This window comes from Orycteropus afer, unplaced genomic scaffold (assembly GCF_000298275.1).
Source record: "Orycteropus afer afer isolate SDZICR_OR568_19922 unplaced genomic scaffold, OryAfe1.0 scaffold00813, whole genome shotgun sequence".
In the NCBI taxonomy this organism is placed as follows: domain Eukaryota; kingdom Metazoa; phylum Chordata; class Mammalia; order Tubulidentata; family Orycteropodidae; genus Orycteropus; species Orycteropus afer.
The window spans coordinates 386,401-394,515 of record NW_006922400.1 but is presented as its reverse complement, the minus strand read 5'-3'; positions in this window follow the sequence as shown (position 1 = coordinate 394,515).

Sequence of the window (8,115 nt, the reverse complement as noted above, 5' to 3'; positions counted from 1 at the left end):
AATGATTTTGAGTTTTGTTCCACATTTTTCTGCCTCTCTATCAAGGACTTCCTATTGTGATACCTTTCAGAGTGGTCAGTAGTGGTATCCAGGCACAATCTAGGTGCTCTTGTCTCAGGGTCATGGAGGATGGGGTTCACATGGACCATTAGTCTTTTGAACTAGTGGTTTCCTTGTATATTTGATTTTCTTTACTCTTCTTTGTTCCAGATGGGAGAGACCAATAGTTGCACCTTAGATGGCTCACTTACAGTTTTTTTGTTTTCTTTTTTGCACAACATTCCGACATTTTTAAAATTAGAAATCCAGTACTGAATGCTTATTATTTACTTCTCAGTCAACAATGTCTCAGAATTCTCTCCATCCAATTCATTTTAACTGTCTGATAAAGTCACAAAATGGGGCTGGCTACCCCAGTTTTTTTGTGCCATTCTCTGTCGCTGTGCACCGAAGTTGGTTCCAGTTTTTCACTTCTACAAACAGTGCTCTTCTTCGGGCCGGTCTGTGAATTTTTCTAAGATAGCTCAGAGCGCTTACACAGTAACAATTTCAAAATGCAAGCGGAAGCTACTCTCCATACTGGCGGTCAGGACTCACCCACAAGCTCGCATTCACTGCGGACCTCATTTATTCTCACAAGAACCCTACTAAGTCCCCTAGAAGCTCCACCACACAGACGGGGAAATTGAGGATCCGTGCTTGAGGATCCGTGCGGCTGAGCCAGTTGTCCAGGTTACACAGCCAGTGTAGGCTCGACGCGGTCTGGGTCTCATTGGCCGGCTAAACGCCATCCAGGCCAGGGTCTGGGTGCACTTTGTATGTACAGGCTGCAGTGTGCGGGTCCAGCAAATATAAACCACCCGCCCATTGCCTTCTGCCTTCAAAGGTATTGAGGGCTGCAGAGACTCCTACCGCCAAACATGTAGCTCCCGCCCACTCAACTGCGGCCCCACTCACAGCTTTTAAGACCTTACTGGCTACTCACTAAAGTAAGATGTAGAACATTGTCTTTATGGACTATGGTATGCAATTGATCTTAGTGCCTCCTGAGACTATGGTCCTGAGCCCCCAGGCCCAGGGAATCATGTTGGGAATATGTTTTGTGACTACCAGGCCTCCGGATTATCAAATCAAATATGTCTTTCTGTCTCATTTTCCATTATATTAATGAAGCATTTGCTATTATCGACTTATCCCTTGTTACAATTAATAGCCTGCTATAGGAGCTCTGGTGGTGTAGTGCCTAAGGCACTTGACTACTAACCAGAAGGCTGGCGGTTCAAACCCACAAGCCACTCCTGGGAAGGAAGATTGGGCAATCTACTTCCATAATGATACTGCCTTATAAACCCAGGTGAGTTGGATCTGACTCCACAGGCAGTGAGTTTGGTTTTGGTTTTAGTAGTAACCCAGGTGAATGTTTTGTCGATACTTCAATCTGTTTATGGTACTACCATTTTCCCTGTCGTTAGATTTTGAAACTTCATGTATTTTTGATTTCTCTTCCTTTGATGGTTTCTTGCATCTGATTAGTTGCCAAAGCTCATCTATTTTGGTTTTGTTTTAGTGTTTCCTGAATACATTTCTAGTCTAAGAGTTTGAATAAAGATTATCAAGAAATCTCCATTTTGGCTGCATTTATCCGGACTCCTCTGTATCTAATTGTACCTGGTGCTGCCAGTTTAGTTTCTAGGAGTTCTAACCACCAGATCATTGCTGTGTTAAAAAATTCTAATAATTACCTGTTCCTTAGAAAATAAAATTTAAATTCTTTACATATTATTCAAGGCTTCTGTGATCTAATTTTGACCTATCTTTCTAGGATTTTCTCTCAATTTTCTTCTAGTATATCTTAAGTGCTGAATCCCTTTGTACTCTATCAACATTTGGCTTCCTCTGTATATTTTCTTTTTAAATATTATTCATTCTTCTTAGGCTATTCATCTATCTCTCTTCCCTGCCTATTGAAACTCTTATCATCCTGTAAGTTCCTGCCCAGATTTATCTTTCTCCATAAAGTATTTTTTTTTAAATCACATTAGCTGAGCATAAACTCTCTGTGCTTTGCAAGACCATGATGCTTTTAAAATTTCATGATACTTATCACACTTCTTATTATGCCTATTGATTACTTGCTGCTTATAATGCAGTTTCCTTTTTCGTATGTCTCCACATCAATATTATTTTTATTTCTTTGTTAGACAAGACATCTCCTGAAAAAGAGATGCCAGATTGTAAGCTGCTCTACTGATCTTGGACTTTTTCCTGTCCACCATTTATCTGATTCATTATATCACACTGTAGATGTGCAACATTTATTGCTGAATCAATGACACACCAATATTCCTCTTTTCCATAAGCAATGATGGTGACTTGCCCTAGGCTACCCACACTCTTTCTCTTGGTAGATCACTGGAGTATTTTTACCTGGCTGACTGGGTTTAGAAGTTCAATCTACATCTATGGAATGATGGTTTTATTTAAATGGAGTTATTTGATTTATACAGAGATTGAATCCACAACCTTTGCCTTATTAGCACTCTGCTCTAATCAGTTGAGCTCTTTCGTCTGATGCTGTAAAGAATCTACAAGAGACATAAATATAGGTATGTTTTAACCAGGTTCACATTTTCCCCTGGTCTCTAAGACAGAAGTAAAAATTAGATGGCCATTGAGCTAGGACAACTGTTTTAACACTGAATAGTGGATACTCAATAAATGTTATTTTAAGTGAACGAATGAATTAATTTAATCCAATCAAAATGCCTTAATTAAAAGCTGTGGAGAGGATTGTGCCTTTGACATGTACAAGAAGGACTTCATGTGATGTTTTTTACCTTGTTCACATCTGAATGATGTCAGATAACTACCCAGTGGGGCTTTCTGAATTTTGAGGAAACATGCCTCAATGTCAAAGACAGAACCAGCGCAGCAGGAAGCTTCTCCAAAGCTCAGCTTGCCAGCTGTTTGTTGGAGTGAGCTTGAAAGGAACTGAGTTTGGTTAAGTTGTTGTTGTTATGTGCTTGCTGTTGAGTTGTCTCCGACTCATAGTGACCCCTCCTTGGGTTTCTGAGGGAGCATCTCCACGGAAGTAAATTGCCTAATCTTCCTTCTGAGGAATAACTGGTGGGTTTGAACTGCCAAATTTAGGCACTAATTGTGAGCTACATTAGTGAAGAGTAGATTTGTTAGGGTTCTTTGTGATACTAATATGGCTGAGTAGTACAGTTAAAGTGTCCGTGCTCCGGGCTAGGCGTGGTACTCTTTGAGGAGAGTCTTGGGTGATTCATTTCTATATATTATTGCTTTCTCTCTTCATGGCAGACAACCCAAGGCAGTCTAAGGGTAGATCCTACTTTAACCCTAAAATCAAAGTGTATAAGCCTACAGAGGGCCAGACATCTAAGGTCTATATTACATAGATTTTAACACCATTTTTTCCTGCCTGCTGCACACTTAAAAGGCTATTTTTTGCCATAGCTTCCTGAAAATAGCTCACTAACTAAATTGTAAATTGAAATGATTATATGTATTATGGATCCATTAGTTTGTTTACCTATAACTAGATTTAAGGTGCAATTGGAAATATATTTCTAAATTTGATACTGTATTAATTTTGTTTTTGGATAATAATTTCCAACTTTCCCCTCACATACTTGAAATATTGAGAATTGACTTTTGAAGTAATTTTGTTCTGAATATGGAGCTGTGAGGACAGCATCATTATTTCTGGAGCATCAATTTGTATATTTGAGTGCACCTTTGACACGTCTGGGAGCTCTGGTGGCGTAGTGCTAAGGCACTTGACTGCTAACCAGACGGCTGGCGGTTCAAACTCACCAGCCACTCCTTGGAAGGGATCCGACTCCATGGCAGTACATTAGTTGACATGTCTAAGGAGGCCTGGCAGTGCAGTTATTAAGTGCTTGGATGTTAAGTAAAAGGTCAGCAGTTTGAACCTACCAGCTGCTCCATGGGAGAAAGATGAAGCAGTCTGCTTCTGTAAAGATTTACGACCTTGGAAACCCTATGGGGTAGTTCTACTCTGTTATACAGAGTCAGTATGAGTCAGAATCAACTATAAAACAGTGGGTTTTTGATACATCTAAGAGATTTGTGATGGGGAAATGTTCATTAAGGCCAGGCCTTGGGGAAAAGTTCAGTTCAGGTTATTCAGAGAAAATATTTAAAGGGAATAATGCAATCTTAATGAAATCAGAATAATTGGCAGAAAGTATTTTTAAAAGGAAATATGGACCTACAGCAAGGGAGAAGAATATCTTTCCTTGTTTTCCATAGTGAGAAGATTAAATAACTAAGAACAGTTTGGTAAGCACACTGCCTCAAATAAAATGTCTTTTTGTTAATTTATTTTTTTGGTTATAAAAGTAATCAATATACATTTATAAAAATTAAGAGACGCAGAAGGCTGGTGGTTCAAACCCACCAGCCACTCCTCAGAAGGAAGATTGGGCAATCTCCTTCATTAGTGATACCATCTCGGAAACCCAAGGAGGGGTTGCTAAGAGTCAGATCTGACTCGATGGCACATAACAACCACCACCACAATATAATTTCAAATAAAATGATGAAATAAGCTTAATAGGAAAATAGAATCTGGCAAAAATGAGTAGGTTTTATTTATTTATTTTTGACTTTTTTATTCAGTAATAATTTTAGTTGCAAAGATAAAATAGAGAATTCCTAAATACCCTTCACCCAGATTCCCCTAATATTAACAGCTTGTATAACCATAGTACATTTTCAAAACTAGGAAATTTATGTTGGTACGATGCTGTTAACTAAACTATAGACTTTATTTGGATATCACCAGTTTTTCCATTCATGTCCATGTTCAGTTCCACCATTCAACCCAGAATCCCATATTGCATTTAGTCCTAATTTCTCCTTGTTGTTGTTGTTGTTGTTATGTGCCGTCGAGTCAGACCTGACTCATAGCGACCCCTCCTTGGGTTTCCGAGGCAGTATCACTACGGAAGTAGGATTGCCCAACCTTCCTTCCGAGGAGTGGCTGGTGGGTTTGAACCGCCAGCCGTCTGGTTAGCAGGCAAGTGTCTTAGCCACTATGCTACCAGAGCTCCCTAATTTCTCCTTAGTCTCTCCCAATCTTTATGTGCATTCTTTGTAAAAGAAGTCCCCCCCCCCATTTGGAAAATCATTACTTTTTATTGAGTTTCATCTCATTTTTTCAAGTCATGTCTTTTTTTTTTTTTAATAAAACTTTTTATTGTGATTTGGGTTAAGTTTTACCAAGCAGATTCATTTTACATTCAACAGTTCATGCACATTTTGTTTTGTGACACTGGTTAGATTCCCTGCAGTGTAACAGCTCTCCTCTCACTGCCTCCCTGTGGTTACCCTTACCCTGTGTCCTTCTGGCCTATGCATTCCTGCGTCCCTCCCTTCATCCCTTCGCAAATCCTGCCCTTCTGATCTCCCATGGTGTAGGTGTTCAGCCCATAGGCCTATCTATGGTTTGGCTGAGAATTAAGCCACAGAAATGAGTTCAATTCCAGGCCCAAATTTTTACTCGGGGCCCTACTCTCAGTGTTTCACCAGTCTCTATCAGACCTGTAAGCCTGTGGGTTTTTTTTTTTTTTTGTGTGTGTGTGTGTGTGTGTGTGTGATTTTGAGTTTTCTTCCACATTTTTAACCCACTTTATTGAGGATCCTCAATTTTGATCCCTTTCTGAGTGGTTGACATTGGTAGCCCGGCACCATCTAGTTCTCAGCATCACATAGGCTGAGGTTCTCATGATCCATTAGTCCTTTGGACTCTGTTTCCTTGTATCTTTGATTTTCTTCATTCCTCTTTGCTCTGGATGATGAGAGATCAATAGTTGCCACTTAGATGGTTGCTCACAAGCTTTTAAGACCTCAGTTGCTACTCACTGAAGTAAGATGCAGAACAATATTTTTGTGTATCATGTTGTGCCAATTGAGCTTGATGTCCCCTGAGACCATGGTCCCTAGCTTGCAGGCCCAGAAACTCACTCCCTCAAGGTGCTTAGTTGAGGCCAGATGCTATCCTAACTTTGCCTTCTGTTAAGGTTTACACTGCTTATGGACATTTTAATAGCACATACAAATTCATACATATGAATACTGTCTAGCAAACCAATGTATGGTTGTGAGTATATTCCCATTTGCCTATTCATATTCCTGCCTGTCTACCTATGTATCCATCTGTAGATTAATGTTTGCTGTTACTGATAATGCAGTATTCCGTATGCAATAGTATTTGCCTTTGTTTACTGTATCACTTATGTGTCTCTCTGTATCTTCCTTGTCCTTAGTGATATTGTTCTTGTTATATATTTTTGTGATACTGCTTTTCTCTTCACTCATATCAAACCTGTCTCTTAATTATCCATCTAGTTTCCTTCCCTTCCACTCCCCTTCCATCCCTGGTAACCAATACAAAAATTTCCTTCCATGTGTAAACTATTTCTTGACTTTTTAAATTTGTCCTTCTGAGTTTGACTTATTCACTCAGTGTAATGCCTTCCGAGTTCATCCACATTATGAAGTCATTTGCAGATTCTTCATTATTCTTTAATGTGGCATAGTATTCCATTGTGTGTATGTAGCATACCATTCATCTGTTGAGTACTTTGGTTGTTTCCATCTCTTTGCTATTGTAAATAATGCTATGATGAACATGGGTGTGCATATATCTATTCATGTCCTGGATTTCACCACTTTAGAATATATTCCTAGTAGTGGGATTGCTGGATCATATGGTATTTCTATTTCCAACTTCTTAAGCAAGGATCATACTATTTTCCACAGTGGTTGCACCATTTTACAGCCCACCAGCAGTGTATGAGAGTTCCAATCTCTCCACACCCTTGCCAGCATGTTTATTCTGTCATGTTGAACTTTGCCATTCCTGCTGGAGTGAGATGATATTTCATTATTGTTTTGATTTGCATCTCTGTAATGGCTAATGATCATGATAATTTCTTCATGTGTTGGGTGCCTGAATATTTTCTTTGGTGTAGTGTCTATTCATGTCCTTTGCCCATTTTTGATGTAGATTGTTTGTCTTTTTGATGTGAAGTGTTAAAGTTTTCTATACATTTTAGAAATAAATGCCTTGAAGAATATTTCACTGCTAAATGTATTTTCCCAATCCGTAGGTTCTCTTTTGAAGAAGTCTTTTGATGCACATAAGAATTTATTTTTTAGAAGTTCTCAGTCATCTAGTTTCTCGTCTGCTGTTTGTGTGTTTGGGGTTATGCTTGATAGTCTATTTATGCCATAAATGAGGGCCCCTAAATTGGCTCCTATTTTATCTTTGATGAACTTTATCATTTTGAGTTTTACATTTAGGTCTCTGATGCATTTTGAGTTTGTTTTTGTGCATGGTGTGAGGTATGGCACTTGTTTCATTTATCTGCAAATGGATATTCAATTTTGCCAGCACCATTTTTTAAAGAGACTATATCTTCCCTATTTAAAGGATTTAGGCCCTTTGTCAAAGCCCAGCTGTCCAAATGTGGATGGATTTATTTCTGGATTCTCAATTCTGTTCCAATGGTCTATGTGTCTTTTGTTGTATTAATACCAGGCTGATTTGACTACTGTGGCTATATAGTGGGTTTTGAGATAGGGGAGTGGGAGACCTACTTTGTTTTTCTTCTTCAGTAGTATTTTTCTTATCCCTGCTCTCTTTCCTTTCCATATAAAATTAATGATTGGTTTTTCTATGTCCTTAAAGAATGTTGATGGAATTTGGATTGGGTTGCACTGAATCTATAGATTGCTTTGGAAAGTAATGACATTTTCACAATGTTCAGTCTTCCTATCCATGAGCATGGAGTATTCTTCCATTTATGTAGGCCTCATAGTTACTTGTAGTAGTGTTTTGTAGTTCTTTCATATCCCTGGTAATATTTTTTCCTAAGTGTGATCGGGCAGTGTTTTCTCTTCTTGGTGTTGTTGTTGTTGTTGTTGTTAAGTGCCATCGAGTCATTTCCAACTCATAGTGACCCCATGCACAGCACAGCAAAACACTGCCCAATCCCGTGCAAGCCCCACAGTCCCTGCTATACTTGAGCCCATCATCGCAGCCACCATGTCAATCCATCT